The sequence below is a fragment of the Balaenoptera borealis genome (assembly GCF_965194805.1).
Source record: "Balaenoptera borealis genome assembly, chromosome: 7".
NCBI lineage: Eukaryota > Metazoa > Chordata > Mammalia > Artiodactyla > Balaenopteridae > Balaenoptera > Balaenoptera borealis.
The window spans coordinates 108,852,290-108,867,392 of record NC_138864.1 but is presented as its reverse complement, the minus strand read 5'-3'; the positions used below and the strand labels follow the sequence as shown (position 1 = coordinate 108,867,392).

The window sequence follows — 15,103 nt, the reverse complement described above, 5'->3', positions numbered from 1 at the left end:
TGAGAGGACTCAGCATGAGAGGCCCCCAGGGCTTCTCCCCGACTCTCCCGGGCCTGCCTGTCAATGAGCTCAGGGAGAGACCTGAACTCCAGGGGTCGGTGAGTCACCACTGCATGACACCAGCCCTGAGAGAGCAGACATGGAGGAGGACTGACGCAGGGCTGCTCTGGAGATGGGCGGGTGGGGTGGGGAGGAGGGACGGAGGCCAGAAGGAATGGGCCGTGGCTCTAGCTGGGGTCCCAGAAGGCCACCTGCTGCTGCATCTCCACCTCACAGTACCTAAGTCAACCTTTAGGCTCCTTTGTCTTTGAAGTCTTCCCAGATTCTCTCACCTGGATGGGAATAATTTGCTCTTTTGTTCATTTATCAGCAAACATTTATTGAACCTTCCATGTAGCAATGGATACAGAAAACTAAAACAATCCTTTCTTTAAGAGGATCACATTCTAGTGGAGCAGGTAAGGAAAAGAGCTTGAAGAGCGTTATATGCACATACGTATGTATGTCTATACATCTCACATATGATGTTGGGAGCACACGGGAGGCCACGTCATGCAGCCTGGGCTGTTTTGAGGAACGATGGGACCTGCCAGGCAGAGGGCAAGAATCCTTACAAAGGAACAAAGAGACAGGGACGAGCGTGTCCACAAGAGCGAAAATGGAGAAAGCATGGCCACCTCCTCAATCTAATGTGTCCTAAATAAACCATCAGCCATAACTTGCTTCCCCATTTTATCTTAACCAAGGGCTTCAACATATCCACCATACCCACATCCAATACACCATTAACCATGATTGCAAGTGGCAAAATAGAGGCCTAGCCCCTTGTTTTCAGTCTCCATCTTATTATCAAATTTAGTGGGGGAGATAAGTATAAGAAGCTTTTTTTTTTTTTTTGGCTGTGTTGGGTCTTCGTTGCTGCATACGGGCTTTCTCTAGTTGTGGCATACAGAGGCTACTCTTCGTTGCAGTGCACGAGCTTCTACTGTGGTCGCTTCTCTTGTTGCAGTGGCTTCTCTTGCTGTGGAGCATGGGCTCTAGGCACGCGGGCTCAGTAGTTGTGGCTCACGAGCTCTAGAGCTCAGGCTCAGTTGTTGTGGCTCACGGGCCTAGTTGCTCCGCAGCATGTGGGATCCTCCCAGACCAGGGCTCGAACCCGTGTCCCCTGCATTGGCAAGCAGATTCTTAACCACTGGGCCACAAAGGAGGTCCCAGAAGTTTCAAATGTAGTAGAAGGTATCAAAGATGGAAGTAGGGTGACCAACTGTCCCAGTTTTAGCCCTGAAAGTCCCACATCCCCGGAAACCCTTTGGTCCTGAGTAAACCAGGACAGTTGGTCACGCTAGAAAAGGAGACAGGAGAAGAGAGGAGAGAAAGCCAGGGCGAACTGATGTACTAAGCTCCTTGTTGAGGTGAAGGTCAGCTGTAGGTGGACAGAGAGAGGGTGTGTTTATATATGGGGAGGGAGACTCTTCTCCTTTGGAAGCATTAAACCCACCATGCCCCCAGCCCCACTGTCACCCCCGTCCTGATTCCTCCTGGGCAGTTGTCATCTGTCACTGACTTGTAGCCTCCAAACAGCCCCCCAGCAAGGCTGCACTTCTTCCTTACCTCCCACTGACCCCTTGGAGGGCACGCTGGGATTCCACGCCCCTTGGACTGATAGAGTGCCTCTGGCATCTCCTCCCCGTTCTTGTAGCACAGGTCCCTGTGGAGTTGTCTCCAAGCAGCTGTCTTTAACCCGTTCCCGTTCAGCACGCCAGCCCACTCTCTGCACGCAGCGCCCCCTTTGCTCACCTCCTGCCCCGCCCCTCATTGCAGCCTTGAACGCTGAGAGGGGTGCAGGGCGGCTTACACTACGGACAACGTGACTCTGCGTCTTCCCCTCTGAGAGGAGACCTCTAACAGCCCACACCCCACCCCAGCCAAGGCAGGGGCAGGAGGAGCGGCAACGTTGTTCCACTGATGCCACGCGTCCGCCAGACCCCACGTCTGCCCGCGAGCCACCAGTCACGCTCAATGCCGCCTCTGTTGCGAGGTTGCTCGTGAAAAGCCCCTGTGTTGTGGCTCCCGGCTCCAGCGAGGTCCCTGATACAAGGTCTCCATTCATGTCAGGCTGGCCCTCCTTGGCCACACAGGCAGCCCCTGCTCCCTGAGGAAAGCTGCCCGGGGTAGGGGTACAGGGTGCATCTTCCCCCCCCCCACCCCCCGTTTCCACAAAGGCCCAGCGCACACTGCCCAGGTTCCCTCCCTCCCTCTGGTGCCGCCTGCCGTCCACCACCTGGGAAATCCTCAGGGCAGCAGGGCCCAGGCGCACACGCCAGCCAGTGGCCCTCTCTGTCAGCAGCCGTCCAAACTCCGGGCGGCCATGACATGTCAAGGAAAGGATGGGCACAGCAGAGCATACAGAAGCAACTTCCTTTTTTTCCTCTTCCAATGAGCAAAGGGAAGAAAAACTGTTGTCTGCAAGGTACCTACCCTTACAGACTGAATGGAGTCAGTCAGATCTGAGGAATGGGGTTGCTGGCCGGGGCCATATCAGTTAGGGAGCCAGCTGATGGGTTTTTGAAGCTCATGCAGCGTGGTGAATCCCCTACTACTGAAACCAAACAGAGGCTGTGAGGCCCTCTAGGGTACAAAAGCCTTTCCGTGTCCCCTGTTTCTTGTTTGTAGGAAAAAAGCTTCAGCTTCCTAGACTTTCCCTGAATTGCAAAAGGCAGATTCAAACAGTTACTAATTAGGGGAGGGAAGGAAGGCAGAAACAAAGGAAAAGTTGTCAAGAAACAATCATGCAGCTTGGGGCAGGGTCCTGGTTCCTCCTCAAGAGATAGACAGGATGATCTGATACAAATATCTCTGAGTTCTTCTACAGGAACTAAGGCCCCCAACCAGGTGGAGGAGGGTAACTTTAGGCTGAGCGCAAGCACGTGGACCCCAGACTAGTCGGAACCAGAAGGCTGATGATGAGATTCCTGGAACATCACCCTGTTACCTACCCACCAACCAATCTGCAGAAAGTCACACAACCTGCAGCCCTCATTCCACATTTGTCTTTGAAAACTCTTCCCTGAAACCCATGAGGGAGTTTGGGTCTTCGGGGCTTGAGCTGCCCGTTCTCCTTGCTTGGTCCTTGAAATAAACCTTTCTCTGCTCCAAACTGCGACTTTTTGGTGGGCCTCACTCACTGTGTGTCAGGCACACGAACCTGGGTTCCACAACACTCCTCTGCAGAGCATTCATGCAATGGTTCTCAAACTGGAGCGTGCGTCAGAATTATCTAGAGGGCATGTTACAACACAGACTGCCAGGCCGGCCTCCGGTCACTGGTGCGTTAGGATGGGGGTGGGGCCTGGGCATCTGCATTCCTAACAAGTTCCCAGGCAACGCTGATGCTATGGTCAGGGACCTCACTTTGAGAACTATTGGGAGAGGGTTTCCCCTGACCTCAAGGAAGTTACCCATCATTTGAGGCCAATACACACCTGAGTTCCCAAAGACAATCCAAAGCCAAAACTATCATGAATACAATGCAGGGCTCTGAGGCGGGGTCTGTCTGACACCAATGGGGAGGTGGGGCTGCTCAAAGAAGCTTCCTAGGGAAAAGGGACTCAAGCGAGAAGGTGAATGTGATAGCGGGGAAGAAGGAGCAGGGAGTCTGTGAAGTCCCATATTGAAATGGGAGTTGGGGGGAGGAGAGGAAGGGAGGTGTCCTCCATGTTGGATGGGATAAGAGTCAAGGGGTGAGAACACTGTTTAGGGCGCCAGGTGGGATAAAGGGTGGGCGAGGGCGGCCATGTTGAAGGACAATGGGCGGGGTGCGTTGTAGAGGCTAGGAAGAGGGGACCCTTGAGTGCCACGCCAAGACCCCTGGGCCAGATACTGTGGCCAGAGAGTGCTGCTGTGTGTTTTAAAGTTGCCATTGGCATGACCAAGCCAGTGCTTGAGGAAAGTTATTCTGGCAGCCAGCAGGGAGCAAGGAGAGCCTGGGCAAGTCTACCAAGTTGGAAGGTCAAGGCAAGCAATGAGCGAGGTAATTTCGCTTATCGTGTCATGTGATAATTGGTGTGGTCCTACGTGGGTTGTGTAATCCAAAGTGTTATCACTACCAACCCCTCCTCCAACAGTTATCTGTAGGTTGTTATTTTTTCTGTTTTTTTTCTCACTTTCTGAGGGATCGCAGTGACCCCCAAAGAACCCAGCATCCTACCGGGGAGGGAGGCGAGGTTGGTGTTAAATAAACAGGTAGTGAGGGCTGGCAGGCGGTCGCCCAAACTGCCAGGGGCCCCAGAGCATTGACTATCACTCTCTGTCTCAAAGATGTTTTAAAGTGAGAACTCCCTGGGCTCTTTCCCAGTTTTCTTTACTCCCTGTAATGTTCTGGAAGCTTATTCCCATTCATTCAGCCTCCAGAGAGGAAGGAGAAAAGAACCCTGAGCCAAATGAGGGTTCCTCTTAAAGGCCTCGGTCAGAAAGTGAAAATGTTCCCATTGCCCTGGAGTGGGTGGGGTGCGTCCGTCTCTTCGACCCGCCATTATGGCGGCTATGGACGAGGGGGGCGGCCAGGCAGAGACTGGTCTGCCCAGTGGAAGCCACTCCTCAGGCCCATCCTACCATCTGGGTTCACAGAGGTGTCTTCTTACAGGAGCATGAGAGCAGAACGCTGAGCGGGGAGATTCCTAATTTCCTTTCTCCTCAGATACGAGCTTTCAGCGAGTGGGCCGCAGGCCAGGAGAAGAAAGCCGCCATCCCCATCAGCAGTGCCCGTGGAGCTGAGCCAGAGGGTGGGGGAGATGCTGTTTGAAGGAGGCGCTTTGGAAATTCCTCGCATTTTTTTGGTCTTTGTCTCTGGGCATTGAGATGAAGATCCATGTTTGACTCTGAAAGAGCTCCCAGTCTCTCCTTTGCATTCAAAAGGAAGATCCTAGCCGAGAGCAGAAAGAATTCGGTGGCTGTTTTCTCATCTCAAAGACCAACTGAGTCATTTGGGGGTAGGGGGTACAGCGGGGGAGACCGGTTTTCTTTTGCTCCTTCTTCACCTCATTTTCCTCTCTCACCTCTGGCCCCGGCCCCAAGCCCAGGTCGTCAGTGATGTCAGTATGGTGCTGCTTTCTGAGAAGAGCTGTCCTCCAGTACTCTCTGGGTTCTCAGGGAGCATCAAAGGCACCTGTGTGCTGGCAGACACGACTGGGAGACAGGATGCGCGGGTCCTGACGGCTCTGTAAGACCGCAAGCCAACCACTGTGGACCTGAGGTCACGTTTCTGCCACCTCCCAACACAGAGACGAGTTTGGCCTTGTCCTCCCACTTCCCATCCCCGGAGTGGTGAGGGCACCAAAGGGGACAGTCAGACCATGTTCAGTGCAAGAACAGCATTCGCAGGGGACAGGGACACGATGGCTAGGCTCCACCAAGAGCTTAGCCGGAAGCCCCCTTTGGCCGGTGATTTCAGACTCCACGTACGGAGGTCCAGCACGGCTTTGGCAGTTGTGAACAAGATCCCTCCGTTACCAATTTCAGATCTGTGTCCTTTCATTCCTCCACTGAACTGGCGCCCCTCTCCCACCAGATGCCATTTTGCATCCAAATCAACTGATTCACAAGCAGCTGGGGAGGAGAGGAAATTGGGGGGCTCCATGCTGTGACTAATCCCAGCCTGCCCCTGAATACCATCAGTTGCCTTTCTCCGCTCACTTCTTTCCTGATTCCAGGACTCCAGATCGCCTATACTCTGAAGCACTTGAGTTACCGTACCCCTTTTGTGACCAAAATGAAGTCTGCATCAAGGGACAGCTGGCCCAGAAGGAGGGGAGATTCTGCAGATAAAATGAAGCAGAGGGGCTTCCCTGGTGGCGCAGTGGTTGAGAATCTGCCTGCCAATGCAGGAGACACGGGTTCGAGCCCTGGTCTGGGAGGATCCCACATGCCGCGGAGCAACTGGGCCCGTGAGCCACAACTACTGAGCCTGCGCGTCTGGAGCCTGTGCTCCGCAACAAGAGAGGCCGCAATAGTGAGAGGCCCGGGCACCGCGATGAAGAGTGGCCCCCACTTGCCGCAACTAGAGAAAGCCCTCGCACAAAAAGGAAGACCCAACACAGCCAAAAATAAATAAATAAAATAAAGAATTTTTTAAAAAAATTTAAAAACATGTCCTTTAAAAAAAAAAAAATGAAGCAGAAATTTCTTTGACAGCATTTTCTCAACCAACCCCTCTCAGAGACCCTTGGACCTGTTGTCAGGTTTTGTCCTCACCAGCCCTCCCCCACAGACCTGATCTTCCTCTAAGAGGGAAAAAACAAAAACAAAACCTAAGTTAAGGGCAGCAGCTGTTGGTAAATGAGTTTGTCAGGTCACCACCAACTCATTGCATGACCCCAGGCAAATCACTTAATCTCTGAGCTTGCATTTTCTCCTCTAAAAAACAAAGGGTTGGACAAGAAGACCTCTGAGGTCCCTTCCAGACATGACAGCCCAAGTGTGAGCTCCACATCTTACCACAGGGGTAACTCATCCTCTTCCCCTTGCGCTGTTCAGGGGCTGGGCCTCCCTCGAGGACTGGCTGCGGCTGGAACCCAGTATCCAGTTCCTTCATGATCTCAGTCCCTGTGTGGGCGGCTGCACAGTGAGAAGCACGGGCGGAGGACAGCCATCCTTCTGTGCAACGTGGGCTCCCTAACCAAACTGACAGTTTCTCCAGACCCTGACGGTATCACAGTGTTCCCCAAGGGGGTCCCTTTCTGAGTGCTGGGGCCACAGACTAAACAGACACTTGGAACTCATCTGGATTCTGGCAACTTCTCCAAAAGCCTGTCTACGCCTGCTTTTGGGGGTTTTGTTTTTTTTTGCTTTTCAACTTTGAGGGACATATCTTCCTATGCAAAGGGATTATATTGAATCACCCAGCCATAGCACTCACCCTGTCCTCTCCTGAAGATGAGTACAGCGACTACTTTACCATGACCTCCTGAGCATCCAGAAAGATGGTTCTTTTCTTCTTTTTGTGCTAGACAGCCCCGCCCTCCTGTATGCAGTGTTCACTTCCACCACACTTGAGCCGTAAGCTGTCTTCAGAGCTCTCCTTGTTTCGGTGGGTGTGAGTGTGCCGCTATATGTGTTGTGTCTCTCTGTATGTATCTTTCTGGGTATGTGTCTTTTGGAGATCTCTATCTCTGTCTCACTGTGTCTGTCCGTGTGTACGGATGATCCTGATACTTCAGTAGATTGATCCTATTTTCTCCTTCCATTGGCTGCTGAACTCACGTTTTTCTATAGGTAACAGATTGTGGCTGGGCCCCTGGGGGGCAGCTTCTGTTCTAAATCTGTCTTCCTGGAGGTCAGAGTGAGCACAGCCAACCTTCAAAAACACATGTCTAGTGGGTGAGGGGGAGGAATTGGGAGCTTGGGACTCACACACATGCACTATTGATACTATGTATAAAATAGATAACTAAATGAGAACATACTGTAGAGCACAGGGAACTCTAGTTACCGCACTGTGGTGACCTAAATGGGAAGGAAATCCAAAAAAGAGGGGATATATATATATACGTATAGCTGACTCATTTTGCTGTACGGTTGAAACTAACACAACATTGTAAAGCAACTACACTCCAATAAGAATTAATTAAAAAAAAAAACAACGCATGTCTAACACCAGAAGCATTGGTGAGCAATGTACATTTCACCAAAGTCTCAGTGGGATGACAGAGAGATTATATCATACACCACAACACACCACAAAATTCGATCAAGCCTCCTCATTAGATATCTTGCTTTCTCCCCAGAACTCTTCTGAAAGCATCACTTTATCGTGTAGCTCACACTGGGCGGATAAACAGGCCTCCGAAGACCTCCTATAACTGCAGCTCCCTTTAAAGATGCCATGCTGCACCACATGAGCTATGGTAGGTGGGCCACAGCTGATTGGACCCAAGGGTGAGCACCTGACCAGGGGCTGCCTCTCTATTGGTCAGCCAGGTGTCTTATGAGACAGCTTAGGCTTAGAGTTAGTGATACTTGAACCAATCAAATTCATCAGTTTAGGGAGTTTGGATGCGACACAGAGGGGGAGCCAAGTGGTTGTCCGTGAGAGAAGCGGAATGACAAAGAAAAGCAAGGACCGAGAGAGAAATCATTCCGTCAGTGGCAGCAGAGCAGAGTCGGATCAATGCTCCTGCTGGTAAGAAGCTGCAGATCCAGGGCTATGCACACTGTGTCCCCAGTACCTACCTCACAGGCCCTCAAGCCACAGTGGTTTCCTGATAAAGCTCGTTAAATGGGGCTGTATGTGCTCCTGAAACACCTCTGCGCCCTGAACCACATCCTATGTGTTTTCACACAGGTTAGGTGTGCTGCTCGTGGGATTTCAGGTACCCTTCCTAGAGTCACAGTCTGTGAAATCGAGGCCCCGAGGGAAGTGTGATTTCCAGATCTGAGGCTGGGAGGGAACATAGCTGAGAGGCTTTCCTTTCCCACCATGCCCATCTCAGACCCTCAGTGAGGACAGTTATCGCCCCTGGTGCCCCGTCAAGAGAAATCCCAGCTCTCTCTTTCTCTCTCGTGGGTGATGAGGACCATTCTCAAGCACCCATTATTTTGTTGGGTCCCATGAGTCCACTCCACCCAATGTGCTCCGCTCTGACTGGGCCATACAGTTCGAGGGGAGTGAAACTGGAGAAGAATGTGTGGAAGTTTGTGGCTTTCATCTCTTAAACAAATAGCAAATTCCTTGGGCTGCTGCTGCTGGAATTAAACAATGATGTATTGGGGGGAGGCTCTACAGCGTTACCTTAGCAACGCCCAGGCTGTTTTCAGGCAAGGTCTAGTAAAAGAGGAAAGAGAACAAAAATAATAAAGGGACGAGTCTGGATGGGGTCCAGGAATGGGGGTCTTTTGGCTGAATGTGTTTTGTGCTCTGCGGTGTTTACAGGCCTCCTTTCAGCTAAGTTTCCTCTGGGCTCCCCCAGTGCATTCCACCATCAGTGAGGCCGTCCACTAGAATACTAATGTGAGGCTAAGAAAAGACAGCGTGCCATGTGAGGAACGGGTTAGGTAGGGAAAGACATCACAGCTGGGACCACCTAAGTGGGAAGTGACACGTGTGAAGCCTTCCAGGCTGGCTCTTGAAATCATGAAGGTCATGGGAGAAAGAGGGCGAGGTTCTTCAAAGGTGACCAATGCTCGGGCCTTAGGCAGAGCAGAGGCCTGTATGGTGGCAATCCATCAGACCCTTGCTACTCACGGCGTGGTCCACGGACCAGCGGTAGAGGCGTCACCTGGGAGTTTGACAGAAATGCAGAATATAGGGCTGCCCCAGGCCTACTGACAGGGGTCTGCATTTTTACAAGCCCCAGGTGGTTCATGTGTGCACTGCTGTTTGAGAAGCGCCAAGCGGGACCTAAGTCTTGTCTCTCCCAGGTTCCTGCAAATCTGTCACTGCCTTTATCATGTCACAGCAGACTACCACCCACACAAAAACAGGCATATCCAGTTTGCTGATAATGCATTTTGGTGGTTTTTTTTTTTTCATGACAGATCTACTTGGGATCTAGAAAGCACTTTAATACTCTATCCTTCTTCAAATGATCAAGAGAAATAGCAAGTCCTGTATTTAAAAAACCGATGAAAATCACCATGTAATAATCAGTGGGTGCAGAACAACCCCACAGATCTGTCTTTCCAACTTTTTCCACCATGATTCTCCATCAAGGTAAAAAAAGATTTGTACAAATCCCAGAAGGACGTAGAGGTGGCAGCACAACTGCCAAAGATGGTACAATGACTTACTACTGAAGCTGGTGAAGGGACACAAGGGGAAGGAGGGGCAGAGTCCTCGAGAAAAGAACCCTATTTAACACAGGCGGCTCTAGTCCGTGGTCGACCTCTGGTACCAAAACCGCGCCCCGAAGTCGTTGCTGCAGGTCACAAAGCCGGGGTTGGTGGGCAAGTGCATGATACAGTGCACGATGTTGTTGTGGCCCAGGGAGAGCAGGTTCCGGCTCTCGGCCGTTCTTGAGTCCCAGCAGCAGAGGCTGATGGTCCTCTAGTCAGGCAGCAGCACGCACGCAGTCCTCCGTGTGGTTGAAGACGGACTACGTCCGGTGCACCTGCCATCCGCTCAAGCCAGCACCTGTGTATCTGACCAGGGTTCGCCCTGTTGATATTTCTCAAAGTTTAGCTACAGTCTTCTTCACTTGACAGAATGTATTTTGAATTTTTGGAAAAAATGGCAAAACAAACTTCAGCATCATCGTGTGCTTTCTCAAAAGCTGTGATGCATCGATTTGAAACACCATCCCATAATTTGATGCAGCTGTCCTTGCTACCAGTCACATACATATTGGCACTAGGATTGTAATTAACGGAACATACGGCATCAGTATATTGATCTTGAGGACTGCAAGAGACGAAGCACTGAAATATGTTGATATCATAAAGTCAAGAGTAGGCTGCTGAGTCCCAACAAGTATAAAGTCTCTAGAAGGATGAAAAGAGATGGAGCGTAACATTTCAGCCTCCTGAATGGATTTGAAGCCTATTTTTGTAGATGGTTTGGAATAATCAAATAATTTAAGAGTATAATCCCTTTCACTAGAGGCGAGGATCTGTTCTGTTGGGTGGAAAGCGAGACACGTGACTTCATCCACGTGGTCGTAAAGAGTTGGAATCACTGGGTGGCTTTCCATGTTCTGCTGTGTAGTCTCGTTCATCATGACCTCTACTGGCATGGCACTTTTGGCCAACATTCTTTCTGTGTCAAGTATTTTTATGGAAGCATCAGCAGATCCAGTAGCTATTAATTGCCCGTCTCTAATTATAGGTAGCTACACGACATGGTCCTTTATGAGATGTGACATAGCATGTTTTGTACTCTGAAGCCTCTGGGGACATAGTCTGGACATCTGCATCAAACTCCAGGTCAATTCCTGTGCCAGGGGCAACTGTATCTGACGGACCAATTGCATAGTGAACTGCAGTATCGTCATTTTCCATTCCTTGTATTATATCACCTAGAGATACTGTTAACATGGTGGTATGAATTCTTCTGGACCTTTCTCCATGCACACAGTTTTTTCATTTCTAGTTTGATGAATGCAGGAGCTGCTCCGAGGGTGCACAGACAGACTGAGGCTTGATTTCATTGATGAGGCCATTAGCAATGTTGATGTAGCCGTCATAGAGCAGCTGCTAACGATCAGCTTGTAGAGCTGCTGGCGATCCTTCAAGCCCACTTTGGTTCTGTGCATCGGGGAGAAGAGGAAGATAATTTCTCTGCCAGGGGCGCGTTCTAGAGATTCGTTCACCTCCTCCGACTTTATCTCCTACGCGACAACACGGACGCCAAGGAACTGCTGCCTCACGGACAAATGTCAGATCCGGAGAGCACCGCAGGTGTGGCGGCAGGTAGGCTCCACCACTTCCGGGGCCTTACGGAGCAAGTGCGCCTGCGCACCGTCTCCGCTGGGGCGTGACCCAAGCCCTGGTGTTTGTTTTTTAACACTGATTTTTTCGTGATGATTATGACAATGATGATGCTGATGATGAAGATGACATTAGATACTGTTCGGGGTTGAATTGTGTCCCCCGAAAAGGATATATTCAAGTCCTAACCCCCAGTGCCTGTGACTATGACCTTATTTGGAAATAGGGTCTTTGCAGATGAGATCAAGTTAAGATGAGGGCATTAGGGTTGCCTTAACCCAGTTACTAGAGGAACAGATTCTTCCTCTGAGCCCCTAAGGAGGAACCAACCTACGAACACCTTGATTTCAGACTTCAGGCCTCCAGAACTGTGAGACACGAAATTTCTACTGTTTTAAGCCACCCAGTTTGTGATACTTTGTTACAGCAGACCTAGAAAACAGAGAGAATTTCCTCTCTTTTTTTTTTTTTTTTCTGAAACTTTCCTTCCTTCAAGCCCTTTCACATACAGTATCTTGTGAAAGCAGAGGCAGGCTAGGCATTTTATTCAGTTTTTCAAAGAAGAAAGTCCATTTGTTACGTGAAGAGGTCACAGGAGTGAGGCGGTACTACAGCTGCGCCTGGCGGGCCTGTGAAAAAGGGCTCAGCAACAGGGGATGTGGGCCTCTGCATCTGTCCCTGGGCCTGGACAGCTGCCACCGCCCCTGAGGACACTGAATAAGAGGGAAGACTAGCGCCACGGGGCTCACCCATCACCATCTCCACCATCTCCATCCCATGGGCTCAAAGGTGCCATCAGCAGGGTGTGTCCCAGCCCCACACTGGACATGGCCCAAGTATGCATCTTTCTTGTTATCCTGAAGTTTGTATCTGAGTTGTCAAATGTCACCTCCTTTCTCAAACCCCCCCAGTTTTATTTTCCTCACAACACTTAACATCATCCATAATGCTGCTGCTTATTTATTTAATTACTTTTATACCTCCTGTCTCCTTTACTAGAATGTACATTCTGGTCCCCAGAATATAGCCTTGCCCGTGACAGTTTCTCAATAAATAATGGGAAGAGAACTTGTTCAAAATATTACATCACGTGCATGTACTGACATTTAAAAGAATGAGTCGGGTCCATACACAGTCCACGGAAAGGTGGCCGTGATATTATTGAGGTGAGGGAGCAATTTGCACGGGGATACACATCGTATGCTTCTGGTTTTGAATATATATCACAAATACATACCGCTGTTAGCCGTGGCTACCTGTTGGAGGTGGGGTTGGAGGGCAGGGGTGAGAGCCAGGAGCCTGGGACCAGGGCCGGCTGAAGGAGGTGGGCCGTAAGGCAGTTGCTTGTGGGGACAGAGAATTTGCTGAAGTCACAGGAGGGACACGCAGGAGGGAGACCAAGGACAAATCATACCTCCAACGCCAAAGGCCAAGGGCCAACCAGGCCACAGGTCAGGGGCTATCTCCTCTCTTCCATTCCTGGTGCCATTGAATTGTGAGAGCCCCGGGAGGGTGGCAGCTGGTAGGAATCTACAGAGAGAACAACCCTTCCGCTCCTACGTGACGCCATAGAGGAGTCCCCAAGGACTGTTAGGCTCTTTGCTGAAAACCAATAATGGAAGTGATGGCAAGTGGGTGGAGCTGCCCCTTGAGCTGTGGGGTGAGGGTAGTCTGGTGGGTGGGTTAGGGTAGGAGAGAGAGTGTAACCAGGGGATATGCTGAAAGGGCCAGCCAGGAGTGGCCACCACCCCGGCTTATCTTTCCACCCACCACGTCCATGATGAAGGGCACACACACACCCATGCACACGGCTGGGAGTGGGCAGGGGGTGGGGGGAGGCGTCTCTCTGCTTCTCTGTCACACAAAGAAGGAGAAGCAGGGGTTCCTGCCCTCAAGGAGACTGCAGTGTGACAGGGGTTTTAAAAGTCCAACACAAGCTCCCCCACCCACTGCCAACTAGTTGTAGAAAAAAAAATCACCCCTGCTGCCACGTCCTCCCCTCACCCCTCTCCAAACGGCAACTCTTTTAGGAGTGCCACCCACAAATTTTCGACACTTAGCCAAACTGCTCTTCCTTATACGAGCCCAGGCTCTCCTGCCTCTGGGCCTTTGTTCAGCTTCTAGCTGTTTCCTCTGAGCAAAGGACGCCTCCCTCCTGCTTCCCGCTGGTCTCCGTGGTCCAGACAGAAGCAGCTGGGGCTCCCCCTTCAGCCAGCCCTGAGGAGGCTCTGGGCCCCTGTACAGCACCAGCCTGGATTCTGACCTTAGCTCTGTTGCACTGGTCCCTAAACCCCTTAGCCTCGATGTCATCATGTGTAAAGCGTTAGCACAGGGCTCCCACTCGGATTAAAGGCATCGGCACACGTAGAAACCATCCCTGGTGCCAGGAGCAGAAAAGGCGGGGTTGTTATAGCAGCACACTGGGCATCGTGGAGGAAATAAAGACTAATGAGCCGAGGTTGCACCCACCTACCAGAGGCCAGCTGTCTGCTTGGAGAAGAAGTGAGACAGGCCTGCAGGGAGAGAAACTAGGAGCGAAGTGCCAATGGTAACGACTCCGGGCAGCACCTTGACCTCACGTGCTCTCCGCCCAGACCCAACCTTGGCTGCACCACCAGCCTTGCCCAGGTGGCATCTGACAGCACCTGTCAGAGGCACCTGTGACCATTCTGCCCCAGGGCTCCTCTGTGACCAGGGCAGGCCCTCCGGACACTCACACAGGTGATAAGATAAGCTTTGCCACAATGGGGGAGGGGAGCTGCTTGATAAATGCTGTCCTTTTGTTCCTGGGGATAATTCGGGAGACCCATTCTGTGTGCTTCTCAGAGGCTCCCAGCAGGACGGAGCCCCGGCTGCCACAGCAGCGACCAGCCTGAAAACTCATCCTTGGATTGGCCTGTCCTCCTTCCCCATTCACTCTTTTCAATCCCCTCCTCCTGTGCTCTGGGATCACTTCCCAAAATGCACCACCCAGCTCCAGGTCTCAGGCTTTCCCAGAGGGACTGAGGTTAAGACAACAGTGCAGTGGCTCAGGGCACAGCTTGGGGCTGCGAGCTGGGGCAGGTGCTCCCCTTTCCCCAGGCGTGGCCCCTGCTCATCTTCTCTCAGTGTATTAGTCAGGATGTCCAGAGAAATGGAACCAATAGGATATATAATGTATATGGAAGAGGAGATTTCTTCTAGGAATTGGCTCATGCCATTATGGAGGTCGAGAAGCCCCATGATCTTCTTCTGTCTGCAAACTGCAGAACCAGGAAAGCTGGTGGGTAATTTAGCCTGAGGCCGAAGGTCTGAGAATGGGGGTGGGCGGGTGCAGATGGCCCAAGTCCTGGTCTTAGTCTGAAAGCCTGAGAAGTGGGAGCACCCGTGTCCTGTGTCCAAGGGCAGGAGAAGATTGATGTCTCAGCTCGAGCAGAGACAGCAAATCCGCCACCTTTTTGCTCTCTCCAGGCCCTCAGATGGATTGGGTGATCTCCACCCACACTGGTGAAGGCATTTTGTTTTACTGAGTCTACTGACTCAGATACTAACCTGCCACTCTCTTCCAGAGACATCCTCACAGACACACACAGAAATACAGTTTTACTAGCTCTCTGAGCACGCCTCAGCCCAGTCACTTTGGTACATAAAATTAACTACCACACTAGGGGTTGCTGTGAAGGTCACATTAGAGAGATGGGTTAGC

At 51.3% G+C, this 15,103-nt stretch overlaps 1 pseudogene across 1 annotated transcript; it reads right to left on the bottom strand.

Annotated features, from left to right (window-relative positions):
• Positions 1 to 212: 212 nt before the first annotated feature.
• On the bottom strand, positions 213 to 11,486 carry LOC309632279 (cleavage stimulation factor subunit 1-like; annotated as a pseudogene). Its single transcript has 2 exons — positions 11,091 to 11,486; positions 213 to 11,006 (listed from the first exon to the last, which is right to left on the bottom strand). The product of its transcript is annotated as a cleavage stimulation factor subunit 1-like (transcript).
• Positions 11,487 to 15,103: the final 3,617 nt, after the last annotated feature.